General features: G+C 48.0%; 1 protein-coding gene across 6 annotated transcripts in view; it reads right to left on the minus strand.

Annotated features, from left to right (window-relative positions):
* RREB1 (ras responsive element binding protein 1) overlaps window positions 1-26195 on the minus strand; it is a 141129-nt gene that overhangs the window by 91108 nt on the left and 23826 nt on the right. For 2 of the 6 annotated variants that reach the window (XM_081247629.1, XM_081247634.1), the window contains one exon: window positions 15945-17027. The exons of 2 other annotated variants lie outside the window; for them this stretch is intronic. The gene's annotated coding sequence lies outside the window, so the exon portion shown is untranslated. Of the gene's footprint in view, window positions 1-7920; window positions 8316-15944; window positions 17028-26195 lie in introns of those variants that run through there. 2 more of the 6 variants (XM_081247632.1, XM_081247633.1) reach the window with 2 other exon arrangements.

A 26195-nucleotide genomic window follows, 5' to 3' on the forward strand; every position in this document is an offset into this window, starting at 1 on the left:
AGGGGCTGTTTGACTCGTTTAAAATATGACTGGCCTCCAAAACCTTGGAACGATGCCGAGCAACACCCACCCAGCATCCATTTCAGCTCCGGCTTTAAGAGCCTCCAGGTGCAGTGGACCAGCGCCCTCCCAACCCCACCCCCGCGCCTCCGTGTGGTAGAGGCTCACGGCTTCCAAGGAGAGCTCGCTTTCCAGGCTCACGCACATATCTACTTTCTGTCTGCAACAAACCTAAGAGCTCTCTTCATCAAAGTCCAGAAAACCCTAGAAGTTAGATACGGTAGCTCCAGTTGAAGTCTGAGTTTATACTGCTATTATTAAAGTAATTGGGTAGCATTTAAAACATCCTTAACCACTGGAACGCAGGGAGCACACCACGTGCTTCCCAGCATAATAAGCAAGTGGCCTGGGATACACCGGACCCCTCGTCTGCAGAGTGAGGACAGGCCATGACCTCTGACGTCCTTCCCAGGCCTAACTCTCATTTGAGACTCAGCTCTGCCGGGATGCCTGGGTGTTCTTAGGCCTGGTCTCTAAAGACCTCCACCTGCCTCATGCTACAGGCGTTCTCGTGGATATCCAGGACCAAACTCCACCTCTTAAGGAATCAAGGCAGATGTGGGGCTGTGTGCCACTTACGGGGTGGGACGACCAGAGGGCGTCGTCCACACACCAGAGCACAGAGGGCCCTGACTCCCCGCGTTCAAGGCCAGGACTTCCATTTTCTTGGCATCACATCAGCACATGTGAAGTTAATAGGTTCCGAGGATGATAAGATCAGATGTTTCAAACAGTCCCCCAGAGTTCCTTTCTGGGGTATAAGGAATCTTTCCAAAGCCAATTAACGAAAAGAAAAAACTTCCTGGCCTAAACACACGTCCCCTAACCCCTCACAATCTCAGAGGCAAGAGGGAGGGGCGGGAGAGAGGTGATGGAGTGGTGACATACGCAAGGCAGTGGAGAAAACGGGGGCGAATGAGTGACAGAAGCCAGGTTACGCATTAAACCCACAACAATTCCTGTGCCAACACTCCAAAATGGAGCCGGTACTTCTAGGATCTTTTTTTATGAGGCGAGATACCAGAGTAAAAAAGAGTGTGCACAGCCCAGAGCGGCCGCGCTGCCCCCGTGCAACACCGAGCACGCTGCCTCCTGTACGGCCCCTCTCCTGGCGCCACAGGCCTGGGCTGGGTCACTGGCCCATCTGAGAACAGGAGCCAGCTAACCGGTTCAGCCCCACCGGCCAAACGGCAAGTGCTCCACGTCCCCAACTTCCTCCCAGCCACGAAGTCAGGAACAACCTGTACAGACAAAGAAAACAGAAACCTTGCGAAACAACGGCATCTACCGTGCTCCCTGAATATGCCCGAGGAAACTGTTTCAAAGCCCTTTAAGATGCTTCATTACAATTCTGGAGAGAAAACGCAGTCCACTGCACCCAGGCACGCACATGTTCACACAAACCCAATTTCATGCTCTGCCGGCCCCACGACGAAAATGCAGAAGTCAAAATATAACTCGAGAGAGTGGCCCTGGTTACTTAACAGATCGGAATTATAACTGACACTTTTCCAAAACTATATGAGAGGCCAGGGACATCCTGGCAGGTTTCCAATCTGGAAACAGAATTTGCCTAAGGGGGAAAAAAATAAAGGTCTAACAGATTATACAATCTGCTACCTAGCCACAGTGAAAATGCTGTTTAGATGGGGATGTGAGGACAAAAAAAACCTCACCGTCTCTTTATTCCTTGTAGTTAACCCCTAATGCTATGCCTCAGCCAAGGCAAGAATAACCCTCTCAGGGCTTCACCACCAAGAAACTACTAATCGTGGGGATGACTTTTTTTACCCTATCAGCCAAGATTCGTTTAATGGGATCACAGTTTGGAAGACGGATATGCAAAGTAATTCCTAGTTCCGCTGGCCTTAGGTGGAGATTTTGAAAGTACCATGCAGTCGGTGCCAGTCACATATTCTGTACAACCCAAATTTACAGTCAGATGTTATTATTTGCATTCACAACATCAGGCAAATGCTGTTTTAATTATTTTACCTTGAAGAAAGGGAAAACAAAGGGACACATTAATCCATCAAAGTTGCCAGGCCCTAAAACTTTCACAGCTTCTTCTCACTTATCATTTCGACGGCTTCAGCCACCAAACAGCTTTCATTTTAAAAAATGAGTGTCTTTAGTTTCCTGCAGTTTGAGTTCCAGGCCCATCCTTGCTGCTTTCAGTGTGCTAGAGCCAAAGCCTGGGCGAGTGCACAGAAAATGTGCGTTCTCTGCAGGGGTTAAAATGAGTTAAGAGGTTCTATACTATTTTTGTACCCTAGATGTAGGGCAAGATTTGGTATCATTGTGAAGCCCTGAAATGGGATGATGCTCATTCTCAGACATTAGTCTACTTCAAGTTCCAGATGTTAGAACCACCAAGAGCTGGAAGATAGAGCCCCCCGGCCTCAAAGGCTGATACTCAGGCTGGGGAGATAGAGTAGACAGGACACAAAGAGATAAATTCCAATCCAAGGGAAAATGGATTATGAACCACAAACTTGAAAGGCTGCAGGGCTCCCCAGAGGTAAGTCATCAAGCGTGAGGGAAGTGGGGCAAAAGCAAACCTGAGCTTGGAGGAAAGATCCGGCTTTCAGAAGACAGAGCATTCTAGTCAGAAGGAAATGCACGAGGGAAAAGCATGGAGACCCTAGAGGTACATCTGGATGGGACACCGTGGCATGAGAGCACTGGCTCCTAAATGCCTACATTTTCAACCTTCTCCAGCAAAATGAGGACTTACTGAGAGTCTCAAGATGCTGAATGCATTCGTTTTTTTAGGTTAAAATGCCCCCCTTTAGGAGGAAATGATAAGTTTCCCTGGTGGTGCAGCAGTTAAGAATCCGCCTGCCAATGCAGGGGACACGGGTTCGAGCCCTGGTCCGGGAAGATCCCACATGTCGCGGAGCAACTAAGCCCACGAGCCGCAACTACTGAGCCTGTGCGCCTAGAGCCCGTACTCCGCAACAAGAGAAGCCTGCGCAGCGCAACAGAGTAGCCCCTGCTCGCTACAACTAGAGAAAACCTGCACGCAGCAGCGAAGACCCAATGCAGCCAAAAATTAAATAAATGAATAAATTTTTTTTTTTTAAAAAAAGAGGAAATGATAAAGACAGTAGATGGTTGGGACTGTTTTTTAACACCCTTACTTGGCAAAAGAAAAAAATGGCAATCCCCTGTGTAACTGCCAGAGCTTTGCCTTCGGTCTCTGGCCCATGCAAACAAAACCCTTGGGAGCCATCAGACTACACCAGCCCACTGTGCAAAAGGAGGAAGAGTGGAGTGGGGGAAATGGCAAAGATGGGGCTGGCAAAACGATGCTGAGGTCACGGCTCCACCTCAGAGGGGTAAACTTTATCCTGTGGCTGTGGGAACCCACTGAAGCCCCCACCACTCTTTTGGAAGAAAACCTCTGGGATGAAATAATCGTAACCATATTTTCAAAAACTCTTGGCAGCAGTTTAAAAATTTGACGATTAGAGGCACATAACCCAGATAGGAGGTTACTGCAATACAGTCTAAGGGACAGACATGAGGAGCACGGGGTCAGGAGAACATCACCGAGGGACCGACCGGGCTGCCAGGAGTGAGGGCGAAGGTCAGGGAGGCGCTGGGCTTCCTGCGCTGGCAACAGACTGGGCCACAAGGCAGTTAACTTCGATGCAGGAAAAATTCCCAGTACAGGAGAGAACAAAGAGAATACAGCAGGAAGGGACTGGTTACTGAGTAGCAGGATTAAGCAAGGAGTTCTGTTTAAAAGAAATCCAAAGACTGTCCCTAGCCAGAAAGGAGCAGATGGGAAAATGGAGAAGGTTCTGGAGGAGGTGGGAAAGGAGGGCCGGGGGGCTGTCAGGCACAGGAAGATGAAACACTTGCGGTTGGACGGAGTACACAACATACGCAGACACATAAATGCACGTATTCACTGTCAAATGGGCTGCTGACGTGGGGGGAAAGTGCTTAAACAGCCTTAACTTACAGGTTACAAGTCCACACAAAACTGTACCAAACACAAAACAAGACAAAACCGAAATCCATCCTGCTCTCCCTTTCAGAGAGCCTAGCCTATAAAATGAACACGTTCGACGCTGGGTAAAACATTTTATTGAATCGATACGGTCTAGAGCGGCGCTGTCCAAAGACGAAAAGAATTTCTGTGCTGTCCAGTCCGGCAGTCTCGAGCCACGAGTGGCCGCTGAGCACCTGACATGAGGCTAATGTGGCTAAGGGACTGAATTTAAAATTTTCATTTCAGTTAAATTTCAATAGCCACATGTGCCTAGCCAGCTGCTGTACCGGACACTGTAGGTCTATGGTATTCTTTTTCTCCAGTAATCTTGAGTTACCAGATGGTGGTCCTTAATTCATTCATTTGCTTCCCACGGTTTTCAAGCCCTAAAGCAGGAGTTAAGATGATCTAGTATAGTTTTAACTGGAAGGCATGGGAGGGCAGTGAGTGAGCTGACCCCAGAAGTAACTTACTTTGCTATGATTCTTTATTCTTCCCCGGGTTTATCCGAGTTTCAATGTATAAAGGGAAATAACCCACGAAACCAACAACAGAGGGACATCTCTTAAGCTAGGCTCGCTTCTTCTAGGTGAGTCATCAGCTCCCTGCCCTGTCTACCCAAAACCTGCTCAGGCCTGGTCCCACCTCACTCATGAAGGTCGATGTGTGAAAACATGGGAAAATGCAAGTTAGACCAAGGTTAGAAAGCAATCTAGTACATTTAGGCATTCTATGTTACAACGTGTTCATGGATCAGTCTGGCAGAGGCCACCTGAAATGAGATACGCATCATGGGACTACAGTGATCCTTTAAAAATAAAAGTATAATTTAATGTCACTGTAAACTTGATTTTTGTAATTTAAAGTTATTTTTTTTTAAAGATACAAGAAAGAAAGTAATCAAACTGCATCCTTTTTAAGCTGATCAACTGTTCCCTCCTTCCTTCTCTCCCTTCTGGCCTTATCTTTCTTTAGTCACAGCCCAGTGCCCGGCACACAGTAGGTTTTTATATACTTCATCCTATAAATCTGGGCCACCTACTAGGGGTGATATGCTCGGGTTGATAAGCCCTGCTCTACAGACAAGCGCAAAACTCATACACTTGAAACTACGTATACTTTATGCGGTATCACTTCTTTTTTTGGGGGGGGGAGTCCATAAATTTGATCAGATTTTCAAACCTTCCTTTTTCTTATGAAGATGAGATTAACCATGTAACACTTCAAATAGTGTCTGATACATGGCAATAACTCAATAAAAGTTAGTGACATCAATTCCCCCAATAAGCTCCCAATGCCTGCTATAAACAGTTATAATTTTAGGCAGAATTCGTCCTCCAGAGAGGAGGTGGGGAGAGATCATTGTGAGCCCCCCGTCTATGTCACCGGGTTTACATGGTTTTGCTCTGTTCCCATTATCCCAGAAATAACTGATGGAACCAAGTTAGTTTCTTGATGATATTAGGTTAAAACAGTGCATATTATCACGATCTCTAGGCCATAGAAGGCACTGAGGAGGTCGTCTCTAAGATCCACATAATAGGTGTAAATGTGGCCCAAGCACTAGCAATTCCTGGGAATCTCAAAGGAGTCCTAGAATAGAGGGTGGTCTTGTGGAGGATGTTTGTTTTTTAATTAACAAAAGGTAATGGCGAGGGCTTCCCTGGTGGCGCAGTGGTTGAGAGTCCGCCTGCCGATGCAGGGAACACGGGTTCGTGCCCCGGTTTGGGAAGATCCCACATGCCGCGGAGCGGCTGGGCCCGTGAGCCATGGCCGCTGAGCCTGCGTGCCCGGAGCCTGTGCTCCGCAGCGGGAGAGGCCACAACAGTGAGAGGCCCGCGTACCGAAAAAAAAAAAAAAAAAAAAAAAAAGGTAATGGGGGCATTAGTGAGCCTTTTAAATAGGAGCCAAGAATTTAAGCTGATCCCCTCTATGCATTCCTCACTTAAATCGCAATGCATAAGTAAAATACATTGGCTGTAAAAGGGAGGATTACATCAACTGTAAAATTCAAGAGTCACAGCCAGGAGAGTGGGAAGAGTGACTGTGGTGACTGAGGTTAGAAGGTGCTGGGCTGGGGGGCGGCTAGCTTGGTCCTTGTTTTCTCATGTGTCCTTTGAAGGTGAAAACTCACCAATTTTTTCTGGCCTTCAAGCTGTCAGAGGATTAAAAAAAAACTCCGTCTGAAAAAATAAACGAATGAGACCTGCAATTTCCCTTCAAAAGGTGGCCGGGTGGGGGGGGGAATGCCCCACCTAAGGCCCTTAAATATTTCCTGATGATTGTTACCTCAATTAGTAACTATCCATCTACTACATAACTGGGCAGGGCAAGGGATGGCGGGAGTCGGAGGAAGGGGAGAAGAGATGTTCCAGGAGCTGACCACCTAGGTGAGAAAAGAAGGAACCGTGAGAAGGTAAGAGAACTTAGTGTTGTGTATGCAGTACTAATTTTAAGTCCAGAAAAACCACTGGCATGTAAGTGGAGGGGTGTCCGAGGTGGAAGAGAGCCTGGAGGAGCTGATACCCAGGGAGGACCACGAGAAGCCCCAGAGCCAGGCCCTGCTTGCCAAAGGTGTGCGGGGCGGCAGGAAGCTGAGAAAGCTGGGCCGGGGCAGCAGAGGGTGTCGGGGCAGCAGGGGGTGTAGGCTGGGCCTGGGGCACCACCAGAGGATGGTGTCAGAGTTTTAAGGAAACCTGTTTGAACAAGGTATGGGACCGAGGGGGAGGGAGACCAGACTGAAATGGGAACAAAGGGAATAGAGAGGGAAAGATAAACCTGAATGCCTTTCAAAGAACTGCTGAGACCTGGAGGGAGCTGAGTAGGAAGTGGCTCCTGCCACAGGCTCGGTTTCCTGGGGAACTAGCAGTGATGGGAAGAAGTCTTCCACTGTTAAGGGGGTTGGGCTCAATGCCTTTTGTAGACACTTGGCAAGTGAAGAAATGGAGCAGATGAGAAAGGAAGGTCTTGGTACCTTGGTGAGATACCGGGACTCATGAGTGCAGGGGGGAATCGACCCCTCCGCCGAGAGGGGAGGCCTGAACTGGCTGAGTGGAGACTCGGAGATGAGAGGGTCCAGTACGGAGCCTGAAGAACACCTGTTGTGAGCCACAGGCCTAGGAACAAGGGCTGGTAGGAATGAGGTCCCCAGGAAGGGGGAGAGTGTGGTGTCCAAACAGACGTGAACGCACGAGCAACGGAGGGGCACAAACCCCTCTGAGTCCCACAGACGCGAGAGTGAAGCGAACGAGGGGAGCTGAAGGACGCTCACAGTTGGACGGGCCTCATCTTGAGCACACAGTAGGCACTCAGTCTGCGGATCGGTAATCTCAAGAAAGTAGGCAGCGGGTCAGATGCTGTGAGTAGGAGGAAGAGAAAAGGGGAACCGATGGCTCCAGGAGCAGAAGACCCCAGGGAGCTGGCGGGAGGGAACGCAGGGGCTGACGGGGGGAGGGCGGGGAGAGGGGTGCTCTTGGCTTAGGTCTTTACAATCACATGACCCCAAGGTGCTGGGGAACAAAAATGGGCCCAGGGGAGGAGCCAGGAGGCCCTGTGGAACCCCCTCTTCCTACTCAGGGTAAGTCTGGCATCCTGTTTCCTACTCTGGATGGCTGGCTGAGGAGAAGGGAGTAAAACCGTGTTATTTCAAATGGTTGCATCTCTTATTCCTACTATCTGAGGCAAGCCTGGTACGTTTCTTTCAACAGATGCCCGATTCACACATGTAGCTGCTTTCCTCAGCAGTAAACAAGTGGATTCTATCTACAAACAGCAAGGACACCAGGTCTGCGAGGGGAGAGAAAACCTTTTCCAAACGCCCAACCCACCCCAAATGGCTTTCACGGTGTTTTTCTCACCAGGCTGAATTTTGCAGCTCTAAACCCATCAGATGCACCTTGATGCGGAATGCAGCCGGGAACCTGCTCAGGACCCAGGAGTTGTTCTTAAGAGGCATTCGGCCCACCCCGGGCATGGGCTGGGCTTCCCGAGTTCTCAGGGTCAGCTGGTCCCGGCAAATCTGCACGCAGGGCCCGGTGACTCAATTAGTGTGAGTTCAGTTGCTCTTTTTTAGGTCAGTTCTTTCTTCTTTTGTTTAGATCTGACTCAAGATTTACTTCAATTATCTACACCTCTGTTAGAGCACCTAAACAAATTAAACTGTAGAAAGTGATGAAGGCAAAGGAAGGGATGAAGGGAAAGGAAAGGAAGAACCTGGATCTTTAAAAAAAACACACAAATAGTCTCCTCCCTCCCCCTCCACCATCTCTGTTCTCTTAAATTACTCAAGTAGACAAGCAACTGTTTCTCACAGGAAAACGCTAGACTCCAAGTCTGAATGTGAAAACCCCGTGGTTAAGCCCTGGCTTGCAGAAAACTAAAAATTTCAGCAACCCCGGAATGAAATGTTATGTTCAGAGCTACACGAAGCATCGCAGCTGTTCCCAGCCAACATGAAAACTGAAAGGGGTGATGCTATCTTTACCCTCTACCTACAGGCAAAGCTGGTACCACCCTGGGCCGGGCTGCCCAGGAGCCGGCTCAGTTCTAGGCTGCTGAGCACAAGAGACAAAGAAGGCAAAGGAACACAGGGGCCAGCAGAGCGCACCTAAGCAACAACACACAACAGAGCCACCGGGAAGAAAGAAAATGCAGTTAATCATTAAAAATTTGAAAAGGATGCAAGGAAACGGAACTGCTTGAAAAGCCGTTCTCACTGCCATTTGGAAAATCTGTTTCAATCAGGTCAAAATTCAAAAGGTTAGATCGCATCTAACTTGACCTGAATCTCCCAAGTGGAAGGAGAACCCTTTAATCAATTTTCTTGGAAGAAAAAACACATTTCTCTACTCAAACTCAGAAAGCGTCTTTAGACCACCTCATGGAATCAGGCCCCAGACGCGCATCTCAGAGAGGGCAGGTGATGGAAAATGAACGACTCCAGAAGAATCAGGAGGCACGGGGACGAGAACAGGGCTTCGCTCACAGCTCGAAGCTGACACACAGGCTAACTGGAGGAAACGTTCTCCGGCGTGACTGGCCGCCTCACTCTGAGCACACGCTTCCCGCTAGCAACTGCATGCTGCCCCTGAGAGCCCCAGGCCGCCAGCCGCTCCGGCTCAGAGGACGGGCCGCCGCCCGGCCGTGCAACCCCCAGGCCCGGCCAGGCTGCCGGCAGCCCGCCACACACGTAAACCACCAACGAACGGAGCTGTGGTGAGGGGCTCAGCTCGCAACGTGAACTGCCACCGACACACCACACTTCCTGCTCATGCCGCCAGACCATCTCCATTCAAGAAAAAGTGAAAACGACAGGATGGCAAACAGCAGGACGGCACAGCAGCCAAGGAGTGGGCTCGGGAGCCACGCCGCCCGGGTTCAAATCCTGCCTCTTCCACTTGCCAGCTGTGGCGGCACCACCCTTAGTTACAGAACCTTTCTCTGCCTTGGTTTCCTCAGCTGCAAGGAGGAGACAACGGTCACACCTACTTCACGCAGCTGCTGTGGGACGACACGGGAGTTATGTGTGCAAAGAGGGACGGAGAGCCCACGTGCGTATCAGCGCTTCAGCGCTGATTCACTAATTATCAGTCCAACAGGCGCTACAGATATTCTCTTTACCCAGGGCCGTGGTTCCCAAACTTCAGCAAGCAGCCCAAGAGCGCACTGTAACAGATTTCTGGCTCAGAAGGTCTAGGGCGGGGCCTAAGGATGCGTGTTTCTAACAAGTCCCCAGGTGATGCTGAGGCTGCTGGTCTGAGGCTCACACTCCGAGAACCACCGCGCTACGCCCCGGTTAACTCCTGTGTTCTATGCTTCGGGCCTAAGCCTTACCTGGTTTATTTACCGGCACAGTGGGTCTAGATGAGAGAGAGTAGGAGCGGCAAAGCGGTTTACTGCTCAGAGGACATCCAAGTGTCCTTCCACACTGCTGAGCACCCCTGCACCTCTGCACGCGGCGGATCACATGACAAGTTCCGGCCAATGGGCTGTGGGCAAAGATGACACACATCACTTCCAGGCTGAAGCTTTTAAAAGCTGACGTGTGGCCTGCTGGCTCTCTCCTTACTGCGGCAACCTGGAAGCATGCGCAGTGGCGGGCAGGGGGCTATGGGACGACAGCAGCCTGGACCCTGGGTCACTGCTGGGCAGGGAGCTGCTGTAGAGAGCTGTTGGCCTGCAGCAGATTTCACATGAAAAGCAATGACATTTTGTGCGTTGAGCCACTCAGATTTTAAAGTTTGTTTGACAGCTTAGCTTAAGCCCACCAAAACACTTCCTGTCACCGCTATAAAAAGGGCCTTCGCATCAGTCTTAAGTCCAACCTACGGACACAGGTGTGAGGTATTTTACACCACCATCAGTTAGCGAGGGTTTCTACCCTATTCTCGTTCACTTCAGTTCATCAAATAGATGAGTTTTTTTTTTTTTAATCCTCCCATTTTGGGTCTGTTTTTCACCAGATATAAAAATTCTTCACTGCAACATGATTATGTAACAGTTGCCTATAATTTAGAAAGCTGAATATGCTAAGAAGTATTGAAAATGTGAAAAATAAATACAATGAAGGACCTGGGTGAAAAGTCCCATGAAAAAAACTGTGCGCGCGCGCGCGCACACACACACACACACACACACACACACAGAATCCCTTGACTCTAAAAGGCAGGCCAGAAGGAAAGGGTTTCCATTTTATTTACTAAATCACGTGCAAACTGATATCGTACTTTGCCCAAATAGGAGAAGGCGATCTCTTTCAGGTAAGAGCATCACCATTTAACCACCAAACTGCTCCTAAAAGAAAAAATCGTAATTTCTAGTTAACCTAGGAACATTTGCAACTTGACGTGCAGGTAATGAACTGTTCACAGTATATTACATTCCAGATTATGTGGAATAAAACATGATAAAGATTCTCCTGTTATAAAAATTACCACTAACCCCACACACACGGCCCAAACAAAATGTAACCTAGAACAACTCCTCAACTTGAACTAGAAAATTCATGAAATACACAAAATGAAAAGAATTGGGAGGACTTCCCTGGTGGTGCAGTGGTTAAGAATCCACCTGCCAATGCAGGGGACACAGGTTCAAGCCCTGGTCCGGGAAGATCCCACATGCCACGGAGCAACTGAGCCCATGCGCCACAACTACTGAGCCTGTGCGCCACAATTACTGAGGCTGTGCGTTAGAGCCCACAAGCCACAACTACAGAAGCCTGTGTGCCACAACTACTGAAGCCTGCGCACTAGAGCCCACGAGCCACAACTACTGAAGCCCGTGAGCCACAACTACTGAGCCTGCGCGCTAGAGCCTGCGAGCCACAACTACTGAAGCCCATGCGCCTAGAGCCCGTGCTCTGCAACAAGAGAAGCCACCACAGTGAGAAGCCTGCACACCGCAACGAAGAGTAGCCCCCGCTGGCCGCAACTAGAGAAAGCCTGTGTGCTGCAACAAAGACCAAATGCTGCCAAAAATAAATAAATAAATAAATAAATAAATTTTTAAAAAAGAATCGGGGAGAGAGAATTTAAAAATATGTAACAGAATCACATAGGTCCTTTTGGTCTATGGAGCAAACAGCACTTCTCAGAAGGGCCCTCTTTGTGAGAAGGACTTCAATTGAGTGGGATCTACAATGTCTCTCAAAGGTGGGGGCGTTTCTTGCTAGAATTCTCCCTAGCCCTTTCTACAGAGGGCAGGAGAACAAACCCCTTGTGAACACACACACACACACACAGACACACACACATTTTAAAACTCATCTCCGAAGGAGCTCAGTGGCTCTCTGCTCCCCAATTAGCACCGGCAGAGCTAAGCTGGAGATGAAGGGCCCTGCTGCCCTGGCCTTCTCAAGTTCCTAGGCCCTTGAGCGCCTCATTCTCTGGGTGTGTCACATTCCACCTCTTGAGGTACTTCCACGTGGCCAAAAAGAGAGAAAAAAAAAAAAAGGTAAACACTCAGGTAATGCATTTGGTCACATATTATAATTCAGCTGTAAAACCAGAGTTAAACTAATTAAAAAGGCCCCAACACTAATTTCTCTAATATGCTTTATAGTTATTTGGCAACTGCTGGGTTTTACTGGTGAGTAGATTTTTTTTTTCTTTTCTTTCAGGAGACATGAAAAAGTCATTAAAAAAAAAAAGAAAACCTGAAAATTTAAACATCTCTATTTTTTAAAAAAATCTCATGCCATACTACCTTGAAGACACTGGTGAGAACAATAAAGTCTCCGTGTATACCCTAACACTGGGTTACCTCTCTACTGTTCATTAAGGAGCTAACCCTGGGGAACCTTCTCTTAGGATAACAGGAATAATGTGCAATCAGATAATAGGTGGATCCATTACTAATCACAGAGCTAAAGAAAGCTGGCAGTGCCTCCTGCTAGCACCCTCCAGCAAGGCCCCTGAAAACTCCCTATTGTTCAGCCAGGTAGGGAATGTACACGTTATAGATGGCTCATAATGCATCCACACACCAGAGTCGCTGTGTGTACATCTGCAAGAGAGACATAATAGGAACGTCCACATTTAGAAGATGAAAGCCATAGAAAAAGCAATCTCGTGTGATTTTTGCAGTCTAACTTGCTCAGTTTTTATTTCTTCCGTAATCATGTCCCTAATGAGAGAATCAAGCTATAAGTAAAGTCCTAGGAGTTTATAATCATGATGCTTTTTATGCAGCCAAAAGGCCCTTTCCATTGCTTATACCCGAAGAGGTCTGTGGTGAAACAGACCACCACTGTGGTGGCGACTTCTTTCTACCCACAGTCCACGTGTCCTGGACTCACGCGAGAGCGTCACAGGATGGTTCTCTCCACCCGGCAGCCCCGCGGCCACCGTGTAGGCACAGGACTGCAGGGCACTCACTCCTGCCACCTCCTCCAACTTGCGCCAAGCAGTAAATCTCAGGCCATACAAATGTCACGTCCCCGTGGCGTGCAACTTTTATGCAGACCTAAGGCTACGACCAAAACCAGTCCTTGGCTACATGACTCCCGAGCCGGCACATCCCACGCACTCTGAAGCTAGCTCTCTCTGTGGACTCCTCAGCACAGAGACGGCCCCGCGCTGCTGCTCGGGGGCTGGTCTGCAGATCATATGACAGCTGGAATCCCTCGGACACAAGCAGGCATTGTCCACTTTTCCTTGAAATCTCAAAATCCTGGATAAGACCAGCAGTCAAGTAACACTTCAATCCTCCAACAACCTTAAATCAATTGACCAAATTCTTCTCTTTGGGTCTCAACCTCTCCCTTTACAAATAAAGCGATGATGTCCAATAAAAGCCATTTTCGTCAGCTTTTAAAGCAGACCCACAGCACTTACTTTAAATAAAAGGTTAGGATTACGTGATTGGGGGAAAGCATTTAAACAAACAATGAACATTATGGACGGAGCCGCTAATAACTGCCCCACAATTTCTGTGGTGCCTTCAGAGTGCTCTGGGGGCGTCAGAGCATTAACTGAACGCTCCCTTCCTTCTTCACGGCTGGCCTCCAGACCCACAGATGACTCATTGAGGCTGAGCTCCGGGCAGCCAGCAGCTGCTCAAACCCAGGCCTGGATGCTTCCCTCCCTACTCCTCCAGCCCCACCATCCCAACCTCTCAACAGGTGTCCCTGAGGCCAGCCCACTGGTGGATGCCATAAGCACATCATCTCAACCGAGCCGAGCAAGGAGCTGCAGGTCCTCACAGGCCATGACACAGAAGGAGGCCAAGCCCTTCCACCCTCCACCATGCCCCTTCCCTCCAGCAAGCCCTCTCTGCGCTGTCCACACTCCAAAAAGCCAGCACGAGACCTGCTCCTTGCTTCCTGGGAAGTAGTAGGTTTTATTGCTTTTCCATCTGCTGTGACCGTCTAACATCCAGAGAACTAATTCTTATTTCTCATACGCAATTCATATAGATTTCCCTCCCCTGACAGAGTCACAAACATCTAACCATAAGAGAATGCTTTCCACCTTCAGCATGGCAATCAGGAGGTATATAGTTTCCATGGATACCCAGAAGACCAAATTTCGAAACTAATTACATTTTCAAAAGGAACAATTTCTCTTAGTAAAAAACAAACAAACAAAACCAAAACACAAAACCTATTTGATTCAGGAGTAGGAAAGTCTATACCAACCATTTTATTTGTTAACTATGCATTACAGCTAATCTAAGTGCACAAAAAACTTAAATTTAATACTATTAGAAGCTAGTATGTATTTAAAATACATGTATGAGTATGATTATTAAAACTTAGGCCTAGCAATGCTCTATGCTTAAGCAGATAAAATTAAAATTTTACAGCTTGCGAATTTTAGTAGCTTGAGAACTACTAGTATGTATTAGCTACCCTGGGACGTTTTCAACTCTGGGATTTCCATGAAAATGTCCGAAAATACTTAATGACGCCAAGGGAGATATTTGGTGTACCACCACAGAGTCCCGCAGGGTCTCCATCAGTAAAATGGAGCTACTGAGAATACAATTAACAAGAAACCTAAAAATATATAATCATCTCTGCCAGGTGAGCACATTTAATTTTTCAAGTTAGGATGAGCCCTCCTGCCAAAGAAGCCACATGGACGCTCCTCCAGGTGACACGTTCAATTCTGGGCACAGACAGGAATTGTGGAAGAATACACACTAAAACAAAGGCAAACTCATAAAAACAGGCCAAGTGATCTCTGAAGTCCCTTCCAGCTCTAAATCCTATGGTTCTTAGAATGAGCCTATAAGCTGGGATGAGGGGAGAAAAACACTCCTTCCTTCCATTTGTCATTTGATGGCTTAGGATTAAATTTTTTTAGTATTTAAGTTTTCTGAGGCCTCCCTTACACTCAGAACTCCTTTTCTACAGAGACTCCGTCTCCCAGGGTATCTATGACTTCTATGGTACCCACCAGATAAAGGGTCTTCTCTAGCCCCTGCTTTAAAAACTCCATGACAGGACTTCCCTGGTGGCACCGTGGTTAAGAATCCGCCTGCCAATGCAGGGGACACGGGTTCGATCTCTGGTCCAGGAAGACCCCACATACCATGGAGCAATGAGCCCATGCGCCACAACTACTGAGCCTGCGCTCTAGAGCCTGTGTGCGGCAACTACCGAGCCTACGAGCCACAACTACTGAAGCCCACGCGCCTAGAGCCCGTGCTCCGCAACAAGGGAAGTCACCGCAATGAGAAGCCCGCGCACCGCAACGAAGAGTAGCCCCCTGCTCGCCACAACTATAGAAAGCCCGTGCGCAGCAACGAAGACCCAATGCAGCCAAAAAAACAAAAAACAAAAAAACCTCCATGACATTCTGTGTATTATTTCAATTAAAAATACGAAAGAACAATTCACATTAGGAATACAGAGAAACGACCCTCGTACCCTCGTGATGGTATTTGGACACCATTTGAACCTGTTAATGCATCACTTTTTTTTCCTGCAAATCTGGTCAAAATAAATAATATTTTGGTATGTGTCTGGACCCACTGGAAGTTTGATTCTAATGCTTCACGTTAGCTCATAAAGCAGCTGCACATCACTGAGGAGAGCTGTGGGGGAAGTATCGAGACGTTATAAAACTCCTGGGTGTAAATCACTATAAAGTATCTTTCTAACTTGCCCATCTCCTTAAGCAGAGCATGGTGAATCAACATATGATTAACCTAACCTTTTTGGGCGATGACTCAGGATCACTACAATGAACAACTATTACACAAGGTGCCTTCGGAAACCAGTGTCATAACCCACCCCCTTCAGTTTTGCTCCTATGCCACACGGGCCGCAGTCAGCCATGCTTTTTTAACTGAAATTTGTATTCCAGAGACGCACTGAGCGCATGTGGATGTACATGCAGTTGTAAGAACCAACACAGAAGGCCCCTCTGCTCACGCTGTCTGCGTTCTCCTGTCTTGTCCCCGGACATTCCTTCTTGCTGCTCTCAGCGCGTCTCCTTCTGATGGCTCTTCTCCACCCTCAACCACCAACTTTGGCCTCTGATTTCTTGTGGACTGGAAAATGGGAGACGAGGTGGTCAGGGCTGTATCTACAGTGAGGATAAATAGTGCTAAAGTGTGGGCCCAAGGACCATCATGAATCAAGGGTAAGTGTGTCAGCACCGGGTCTTCCTCCACCTGCCCGGCTTCCGAAAGCTTTATTTTGCATTCCCCCTCCACCACCCCGCTGGTTCTCCCTCCCCCCAGGCTAAAGAGTCTGGACCTCAGAATGCCAAATAAGTGACCTCCACAGAAGTGATATATTACTTTTGAGTCAACTGAATACTAGCTAAGCAACTGCTGTTTCCATAACTGGTAACTGGTCCTCTGGCAGTACCCAGTGTCTTACCCTGAACATTACCAAGCACTGTTAACAGCCTGAAATGAAAACACAGAGCCTAAAAAAATTTTCACTTTTTTTTTTCCTGGACTCACTGATATTTTTAAGGAAGTTTTAACTTTGGACTATTTGGAACAATTCAATTATATACGTTAAAGGGGTAAAGTTCTAAAAAAGATACGATAAAGAGCATAATGAATGTGTTTCAGAGACTCTTCAGTAAATAAGAAAACTGTCACTTTGTTCTTCTGCTGCATTAGGAACTTCTCAAACAAAGAGGCTTGATGGAGGCAGACAGAAAGGGGCTTATCAGCTTAAGAAACGGGAAGGATGGTACAATTAACTGTCACACGGTCAGATATAATTCACTCTGACGAGGCCAGTGAAAGACAACAAGGCAGTGAAGGCCCCCATCTTGTCTCTTTACATAATACCCAAACACCCCAGAGTGGCAAACCACCTTTTCTTTAAGGGCTATCAATACATGTGGCCTGAGAAGAAAAGCAGTAGCCTTTGGAGGGAGGGGGGAAGGAAGGAAAAGAAAAGAAGAGCAGGAAAAGGAAGAAGTCTCTTATCTGAACCGCAAATGCCTCGCGCAGCTCACTCACTCCAAGCTGAGGTGCTGTATCCTAGGTATTCCTGGGGAAAAAGAAAAAAAAACAAAAAACAACTGCATTTCTTTCTCAGTACAGTCTCCTCTCCGCTCCACAGACCCAGCCCCGCCAAGGGGAAAACGGGTGCGCTCAGCTCTGCGGACTCCGAGCTGATGCTCTGCCCTGGCGAGGCGCAGGTGAAGTGTTGTAAACGCATGAGGACAGCTCCGGGAGGATGCGGCGGAGGAAACGTGAAAGCAACTTCTCCACCGGTCACGGACAGTGCAGGCTACGGGGCAGAGCTCACCCTCACAGGGTTAAAAGATGCTCCGAAACAAGCAGTTGAGAACCCCGGGGACCATAAAATGCGAAACGCGTGTGGTGTGAGAGATACTAAGAACAACAAGGGTTCTATTCTAAAACAGATGTACAAAGAGAATTCGGTCTCTCCTCACGTGAGGATACAGTTTCTTGAGTTTTCACAGTGCCAGACAGACTAGGATCAGAAACATGCTTCAAACAGTGTAAAGATGGAAAGAAAAAAAGCCTCCTGCCTCCTCCCTCCAAAAAAGAAAAAAGCAAGCAGCGACACACCAGAAATAGCCTGAGCCTGCTTCTAAGCACGGGGCTCTGTGCATCAGAAGAGGCTCCCCTGCAATGTGTGTTATAGTGAGCTCCAGCATGACTATATATGGTATGTTTACGGAGGGATTAGACACAAACACCACGCAGAACTTACGTCAGACCAGAACTGGCTTTTAAAGAGCTCAGTTTCTCCGAGTTGACGGCCACAAGGCATCCCTAAGTCCGAGCAAACTGCAGATGCTTTACAAAGCAACATCTCATGACTTAGGGGTACTCGGAGCGCAGGGACTCCCCCTCGCTGCCCTCCACACCCCCATCCCGACCTCGCCTCCTCCTCTCCCCACCGCCCACCTCCCCCATGCCCCCTCCATGCAGGCCGTCCACCCTGCAGTCCCACAGAGGCATAAATGCACACTCAAGAATGTCTCTGTTGAATGGGGCCTATGTTACATGACTAAGGGCACAGACATGGATTTCTCCAGAAACAGCTGGCAAGGCTGAGGCCTCTTGCACAGGCTCCTCATTGCCACAAAGTATTTTCATCACATCAAATGTCCTGCCAGAGAGAGGGAGAGCCAGACACTGAAGTGGGGAGGGGGCGGGGGAGCAGGGGATAATGTGAAGATGTTTGAAAGTCCTGGGAGAGGACCAGGGGAATAGAGGAGGTCAGAGGGAGAGAGCGGGAGGGCCAGAGAGAGGGCCAGAGGGAGAGGGAGGGAGAGGGAGGGGGAGGGCCAGAGGAGAGGGACAGAGAGAGAGGGAGGGAGGGAGAGGGCCAGAGGAGAGGGCCAGAGAGAGGGAGAGGGCCAGAGGAGAGGGACAGAGAGAGAGGGAGGGAGAGGGCCAGAGGAGAGGGCCAGAGAGAGGGAGAGGGCCAGAGAGAGAGGGACAGAGAGAGAGGGAGGGAGAGGGCCAGAGGAGAGGGCCAGAGAGAGGGAGAGGGCCAGAGAGAGAGGGACAGAGAGAGAGGGAGGGAGAGGGCCAGAGGAGAGGGACAGAGAGAGAGGGAGGGAGAGGGCCAGAGGAGAGGGACAGAGAGAGAGGGCCAGAGAGAGGGGGAGGGCCAGAGAGAGAGAGAGGGAGAGGGCCAGAGAGAGAGGGAGGGAGAGGGCCAGAGAGAGAGGGACAGAGGGAGAGGGAGGGAGAGGGCCAGAGGAGAGGGCCAGAGAGAGAGAGGGAGGGAGAGGGGGAGAGGAGGAGAAGGGGGAGGCTTCATCACTGCTTTAACAGTCTTGCCCAACCTGTTCTGCGGTGTGCTCTGTTAACTCCTTTCTGGCAAATGGATGCGCACAGCAGCCCTTTCTTTCTTCTTCTTTCCCCCACAGCCAGGCTGCAACTGAAGGCAGACTTGCAGAGAAAAGTCCCAAAGAAAAAGGCTAAACCCATTCCTGACTGGACTCAAGCCCATAATTTGTATCCTGCAGCAGGAGACCTTCCCTGCCAGCTCCCAGGGCGTCTTCTCCACCAACTTCCCAGCCCTCTCCATCTCCTAACTCTCCTCCTCCCCTCGGAAATATGGAAATCGAGGTTGGGTCCTGAACACAGCTAAGTGGAGGTGAGGGTGAGGGAGGCCCGGTTTTTACCCTCCGGAACAAAGCACTACGGGAGAAGGAAGCAAAAGGTGGTTTTTCTTCTTGCTGTTTTCTGCTTGCTATTAGGCATTTACGGGGTTAACAGACAGCCTGCAGACCAGAAATTTACCTGCTTAGCAACAGAAGCATCAACTAAGCCACACTGGTTGTTTTGACACAGAAAAAGCAGTTTCTACCTGGTGAAAATACCTGGTGATGTTTCAGTTGCCATTTTAAGCAACACACATATTAATCACATGAGAAGGGCGGTCAAGAAACCACGGTTAAAGGGAGAAAAAGTCCAAAGAGAGTTTACCCAGCTTAAAGGGGGAGATCAAAACCAGCATGAAAACGCTGGACCGAGTAAGGAAAACATGCTCTACAAGTTAACAGCAGACTCCAAGGTAGAAAACTGCTCTTGAAAACCCTGAAACTGGGGCTCACTTGCCCCCTAACTTGTTTGCAGCTGCTTAGTCTACATGGACCTTAAGGACTCTTCAGGTAGTGGGAGACAATACTCACAAAAAGACAGATTTCCCCCCTCTGAATGGTGAGATGAAAAGGAAAGCATGAATCTCACAAACGATTACACTTTCTTCCTTAAACATACCTGTACGTCTCAAAATGCAAGTGCAACCCGGGGCCTCCATATCTTCTTTTAAAGACGAGTGAATACAGTCCTTGAAACCTAAATATCTACTTTAAAATTCAACTACAGAGAGCTTCTTCATTTTCAGCAAACGGCTGTTTCATTTTTGGAAGCTCCAGGATGCCAGGGTTTGTAGAGCTGGTTGCTGTAGGATGTTTACTGCTGTTTTAACAGAAATGTGTCTCCTTAGCCATAGCAAGGCCTAAAAGCAATTAGGACTAACGATTTGGTCCAGTTGTTGAATATGTAAAGCACAGTAGAAAAATATGTTAATATATTCTTTGACCTAAAATGCAATTAAATAAAACGTAAAGGAGGAATAATGCCAATGCATGCACACATGACACATAAATAATTACAAGGCCAAAGAATGAGAGAAACAAAACAGAAGTGAAATTCTGAATACTACTGGTATCATCTGAGGATGGAACCCCGATTCAAGAAACAATGATAAACAGTCATTTCTAATGATAATATTCAAATATTCTAGAAAACCACATTGTACTTGTAACGGCTTCCCTTAAAATCTAAACTGAAGAAGATACTGGATGACAAAGAGATTTTGTGTAAAGCTTAGGAGATGTAATGATCTAGGAAAAAACCCAACTTTCTAACTTCGACCCAGTTTAAAATAAAATTTCAAAGGCACATGGTTCTATGATATTGTAAAAAAAAAAGAGAGAGAGAGAGAGAAGGCACATATGCAAAAACCAAGCCACAAAACTAATCTCTTCCTTTAATAAAGTAAAATACTTGCACTTGTTCAGAACCTCTATACTAACAGTTGGAGCAACTTAAGCCTCATTTCTGAAACTTATATTTGAAAAATGTAAGCTGGGTCAAAGAAACTAGTGTGGACAAAATGGTGGTATTTAAAGCAAAAATCTGGCCTATGCAGAAGCAAAGAAGAAAAAAAAAAAAAAAGGAAAAGGGGAAAAAAAGGCCGCAGTGATGTACTCTGGTCGCAGGCAGAGTGGGCTGCAAGGCCAGTTGTATCTAACAGTTGTGCACGGGACGACAAATGGTGCATTCATAAGCTGCGAGGGCAGAGGCTGTTCAGAGGCTGTAAAGTCTGCACTCGAAATGATGAGCATCCGACTCTCCTGTTTCACAGTCAAGGAGTGCAAAAAAAGATGGATTCAGTTAGAGGCACAGGCTGTCCCTTCAGCTGTGGCAAAATGGTGAGCAAGAGGGTCTAGATAAAGAGGCCCAAGTACCATTTACCCTCTTCTAACAAGAGCTGGGGCCGATGATAACTGAGTAAACACCTCTACAGAAGATAACACGGCAAGAGCGGTGGGGGGTGGCGGAGGCCCGGCAGAAACCAGAACGGAAGGACATCTTCTCCAGCCCTTTCTAAAGAAATTATTCAGCATCCCTAAATCCACAGCCTCCGACCAAGGGATTAAACGTCAGTAGCTTTATTACCTGTGTGTGACCTTACCTCTCCGTGGCCTTAACAAAAGAAACATCTGGTCCCAGTTATTCGGCATCCCTGATAATTCTGTCAAAGCGCCAATTTCTTAAAAAATTAATTAGTGGCATTTACACCTGCCAGTGCAGATGGCCTATCAGGGGTCTAGTACAGGTACCACACTATCTTGCTGAACAGGAAACTCAGGGTTGCAACAGACAAGCATCGGAGAATTTCAAGGTTTGTGTCATTTCCTAACTCTATTTTAAAAAGAAACAAAAATCCCAGTGGCTCAAATGTATTCATTTGTCTCATCAGACATAAATGTACAAGTAACCTGTTTATAAATACAATTTTGAAAGCTGATTATTAGGGGTGTTCATTAAAATCACCCTGGAAGCTTTTTCGAACGGACAAGGCCCAGCCTCACAACAGACCTACTGAACCTGAATCCCCTGGTCTGAAGAATCACTGGATGCTGCAGCCCAGCAAAGAGTGATCACCCAAGAAGGCACACCAAAAACGAGACAAGTCACAGGGCACAGGGCTCACCGGAAGTGCTCTAGGTACTGAGCTGCTCCTGGGAATGGACGAGGGCCCCGGGTGGGTGAACCAGCCTCATGATGGCACAGGGGTGCAGGCAGGGACCACCCGCACGCCCCGGTGCTAGCTCCGGGTAGGCCTGAGGGGACACAGGGCACACTGGGCAGGGCCCTGGTGGCAGGCGGCCTTCAGGCCCCAGGAGCAAAAGGCCCAGCGCTCCCACAGGCCCTGCCGTCCCCCGACCGGGTCGGGGGCGGGGTGGGGGGGCCTGAAGCGCAGAACGTGGAGCCGGCGCCCGGCGCAATGGGCTCATCGCTACGACGACCACGTGGACCACGGAAGGGCCTGGGGACAGAGGCCCGCGGTCTGCCGCCGCCGCCGCCACTGCTTGGGGGGGGGGGGCGGATTTAAAACCTGAGGCCACGGTGGCTTGTTTGGTTCCATGGTGCCCCTCGGCTTCCATCCGCAGAACGCGGGTCACATGGGAAAGAGGCAACAGCCGCCCAACACTGCGGAAGAGGACGGAAAGGACCAGGCGCCGCGCTGCCCCAGGCGTCCGGTCACACAGAAGCTGTCCCTGTCCTTCCTCCTCCACTCGTGCCTTCCCCCAGCCGGGCTGCATCCCCTCCTCGTCCTCCTCTTCATCCCCGGCCGCCTCCGCCTCCTCCTCCAAAAGGCTCTGCGGACACATTTTCAGCCACACGTTGTTCTCATTAAAACGGCCATCAGGTAAGCCAAACCTTTTAACGTGGACTCCTTCTGGGCAACAACTACAAGATGCGAGTGGGCACGCTCACGCCCATGCAAAACTTCGGGAAACTTAAGTGGTCACAGGCTAAATGGCCTCAAGCGAACACCAGGGGGGAAAAAAAAGAGGGAACACTTCACTCGAGGCGCACATGTGTTCAAATCTCTACCTAAGAGGAACCCATTTCTAAAAAACGAATTCAACTACTAGACGGGCTCTTCGAAGGCCTCCGGCCGCCCACGAGTTTGCCGCCCGGCCGCCGCGGCCTCAGGAGAGCGCGTCAAGGTCTTCGTGGAAACGACGCCGGCGCGGCCCACGGGAGGACGGCCGAGCCCCGCCCCCGTCCCTCCCCCGCCGGTCGGCCGGCCAATCGGCGCCCGCCACCCTGACTGACGGCCCCGCCGCCCGCTCACGGGGAGGCCCCGAGCGGGCGCCGAGGTGGGCGGACGGCGCGGAGGCCCGGGCTGGACCGGCGCCCCACGACCCCGCCGTCCGGCCGTCCACTGCCCGCTTCCCACTGGCCGCTGCGGCGGGACGGGCACGGGCGAGTCCCGGGACGACGGCCGCCGCGCGCTCTGCTGTGCGAACGCACCAGCTTAGACGGTCCCAGTGCACGGAGGCTCCGCGGCCCGAGGAGGGCCGGCTGCCTGGCGGCCCGGCCGCCTTCCGCCGCGTCCTCCCAGGCCCCTCCCCGGCCCGGCCGCCAGGAGCCCAGAACCGAAATCCATACAGACAGCCTCGATTCGGTCGGTGCCTCCCTCCGGGAAGGAGACACGACCCTCGGGCGCGCTCCGCAGCCCCACCCTCCGTGTCTGCCACGGATGCCTAGGGGGCAGCCTGCAATGAAGGGCAGAAGAGGGTAGTTCTTACTGTCTCTGTAGTTTTTAAAACGTGCAGATACTTTTCACTGAAAAGAAGCACAAGTCACATTCCTATTTTCGGGAAGAAGACAGGCGAAAGTTTTAGAATATTACATGATTTCCGAGACGAGAACGTTTACTCTATATTTGGCGATATTTCATCTAGCAGACTTCACTGTGCTAACTCCGGAAATGAAATTAGTGCTCAGAGGGCAATCCCAAACAATCTCTGAGAAAGGAAAAATAAAGGAAATCCCTGTCATATCAGATCGTCAGAATTATCACGATATATGTTATAGTACTTCTTTGCTGGGACCTTGAGAACCTTTCATCCTAGAAAGCAGTCCTGAAAAAAATTTTCTTAAGGAAAGGAAAGAATAAACTTATAAAATCACTTGTCTGCCATTCAGAGGAAGCATCTGAAGAAATCTCTTTTAACCCCAGGACAGACAAAGGCCAGACCAAGTGGCATTGTCTTAGGCCCACAAAACCGAAGAGAGGATATTGAAAGTGTGAAACTTGACCCTAAGTTCTCAATAATTAAAAAAAATTCAACATCCATGTGACCTTGGACTCTCTCATTTTCATCTGTCTCTTGCAGTACACTCTCTCTGCTAGCCATTCAGCACACTGCAAGCCCTGATAAAAGTAGTTAATGTTTACTGAAACCTGGGCATGAACTGTACTAAACCTGATAGGAGTGAAAAGGCAAAGTTCTGTTAACAGCATCCATGCACAATAAAAAAAAAAAATTCTTTAATTAAAAAAGAGGGGGTGGAGGACGAGGAAAAGGGAATCTTTTTTTTTTCTTTCTAATTTGAACTTAAAAATCTCTCACTGATGAATACATCAATTATACATCCCCCAAAGAGGCTTTTTATCTTCGTTGTTATCTTTCTGGAAAATTTTCAACACAAATATAGTTCGATCGTTTAAGATTTTTCTTAATTTATAGACCTTAAGACTGAAACCAATCTGTTTATATCTCTTGTTCTCTGACTTTTTGGAAGGCCCAGGTACTTGATCAGTAACCAGTTTTAATGATACTACTCTCAAACTTTATTCATTTGAATAGCTGCTTACAAGTTACAGCTAAAGAACTGTAGTTCATGCAAAAATAACATTTCAATGGATATCATCTAAAATATTTTTTCTTCCCTTGACTTTTTACTTTTTCAAATGTAAAAACAGTTAATTTCAGTCTGATCAGACCTTTAAGTCTAACATTTCTTATACCATTACCTTCACTCTAAGTATACTGTTGTGTATCAGAACTTACTGATATTTTTAACTTACTGATAATCTATCTTTTCCTCCCATTTCCACACTATCCCTTTTTCTCCCATTACCTCAGTTAAAATAATATTTCAACTTACACACATACACACACACAGACTGTATCCTGAACAGGATGCTCTCAGGTGTTTAAAGCCAACTTTCTCTCTCCCCATCCCCCCTTGCTTAAAGGGCAGCAATAGAACCAGTCACCTTGGAAACAAACATCACCCAGTGTTTGCAGAACAAACAATGGTACCTTTTCAGCCAGTACCAGGCAGGCAGGCCAAGGGGCAGCCTAGCAATTCTGGGCCATACAGGAGTGTTAACATATTGCATTCATTCAGTGCACGAAAAAGTAGTTCAGTACTGAAAATGAAGCGTTTGAACCTCTCAAAAGTGTGAACCTTTGGCTAGAAACCACAGTCAAAGCCAGGGAGGTTGAAAAGTCCAGTAAGGCTACCCATAGTCAGAAGAAGATCTTTTCATTATTTTTGGAATTGTTTTTACATACCTCATGAATAAGGTAAATTACACTCTCGTCACTGAGAATTACCTTCTCTGGCAACGAGGAAGAAGTTGCTTAAGATCTTAAAAAAAAAAAAAAAAAAGCATGTTTTATCTAACTACTCCTACAAAACCATCATGTCATTTTTAAAAATGTGCTACTAAATATTGGTTCCTAAAACATGTATATTGCCTGGCACATAAACCCTCGTGAATTTCTAGTACTGACAAAGAAATCTGACTTTAAGCTAGAAAATTAATTATCAATTTTTTAAACAGTGCCAAACATACATGAATCTATAAGGGCCCTAGATAATAACACACCACTTTTTGACCTTGGATAACAACAGTTACTAAACTGTCATTTATTAAAGACTTACAAGGGCTAATCATGTGGGGTAGCTCAAGTGTGAGAGGAGATTCTGTTGTTATCGTTTTGAAAAAGCTCAACTGGAGAGTTAATTTAAAAGAACACACACAAGTGTTCTTCAGATCCTTCGGAATGAAATTTTTAAATGTTAAATGTAATTAACAATTTCCTCCTTATTCTGGGTGTGTACCGAAGTTTTCCTTCCACCAATTAAAAGAGAAGGCTGGGCCCAACTGAATTATTTGGACAGGAGTTTGATGTCAGTTAAATACCACAGTAACTGGCATTTTCTGTCACCTCCAGACTGAGGGACAAATGCCTAATTAACATGGACCAACATGCAGCTCAAACTGGAAAAGTGCCTGTCCTTTTTCTTTCTTCTCTTTTTTCTCAGATTTAGGTCTTTAACATCCTTGAGTTAAAGTGCGCAATGCTATCTGACTGAGGTGTAAAAGTCTAATTAACTAATAATGCTTTTTCTGCAGTAAATCAGTTAACATTATTAATCTTCCTGACTGGGCCTGAGGGAGGGAGGGAGCCTTCTGAAAGGGAGCTGAACGATTAGACTGGATGCCCTTGAAAATGAAAAGGAACCCTGATAATCCTAAAAAACGACTGAGAAATACTTTAAAATACCACCGCTGGGCGTAGCACCAGGCCATCCTCTGAAAACTGGAGCTGCGGCTCCAGGG

Source organism: Mesoplodon bidens (assembly GCF_964165515.1).
Source record: "Mesoplodon bidens genome assembly, chromosome: 10".
Classification (NCBI taxonomy): Eukaryota; Metazoa; Chordata; class Mammalia; order Artiodactyla; family Ziphiidae; genus Mesoplodon; species Mesoplodon bidens.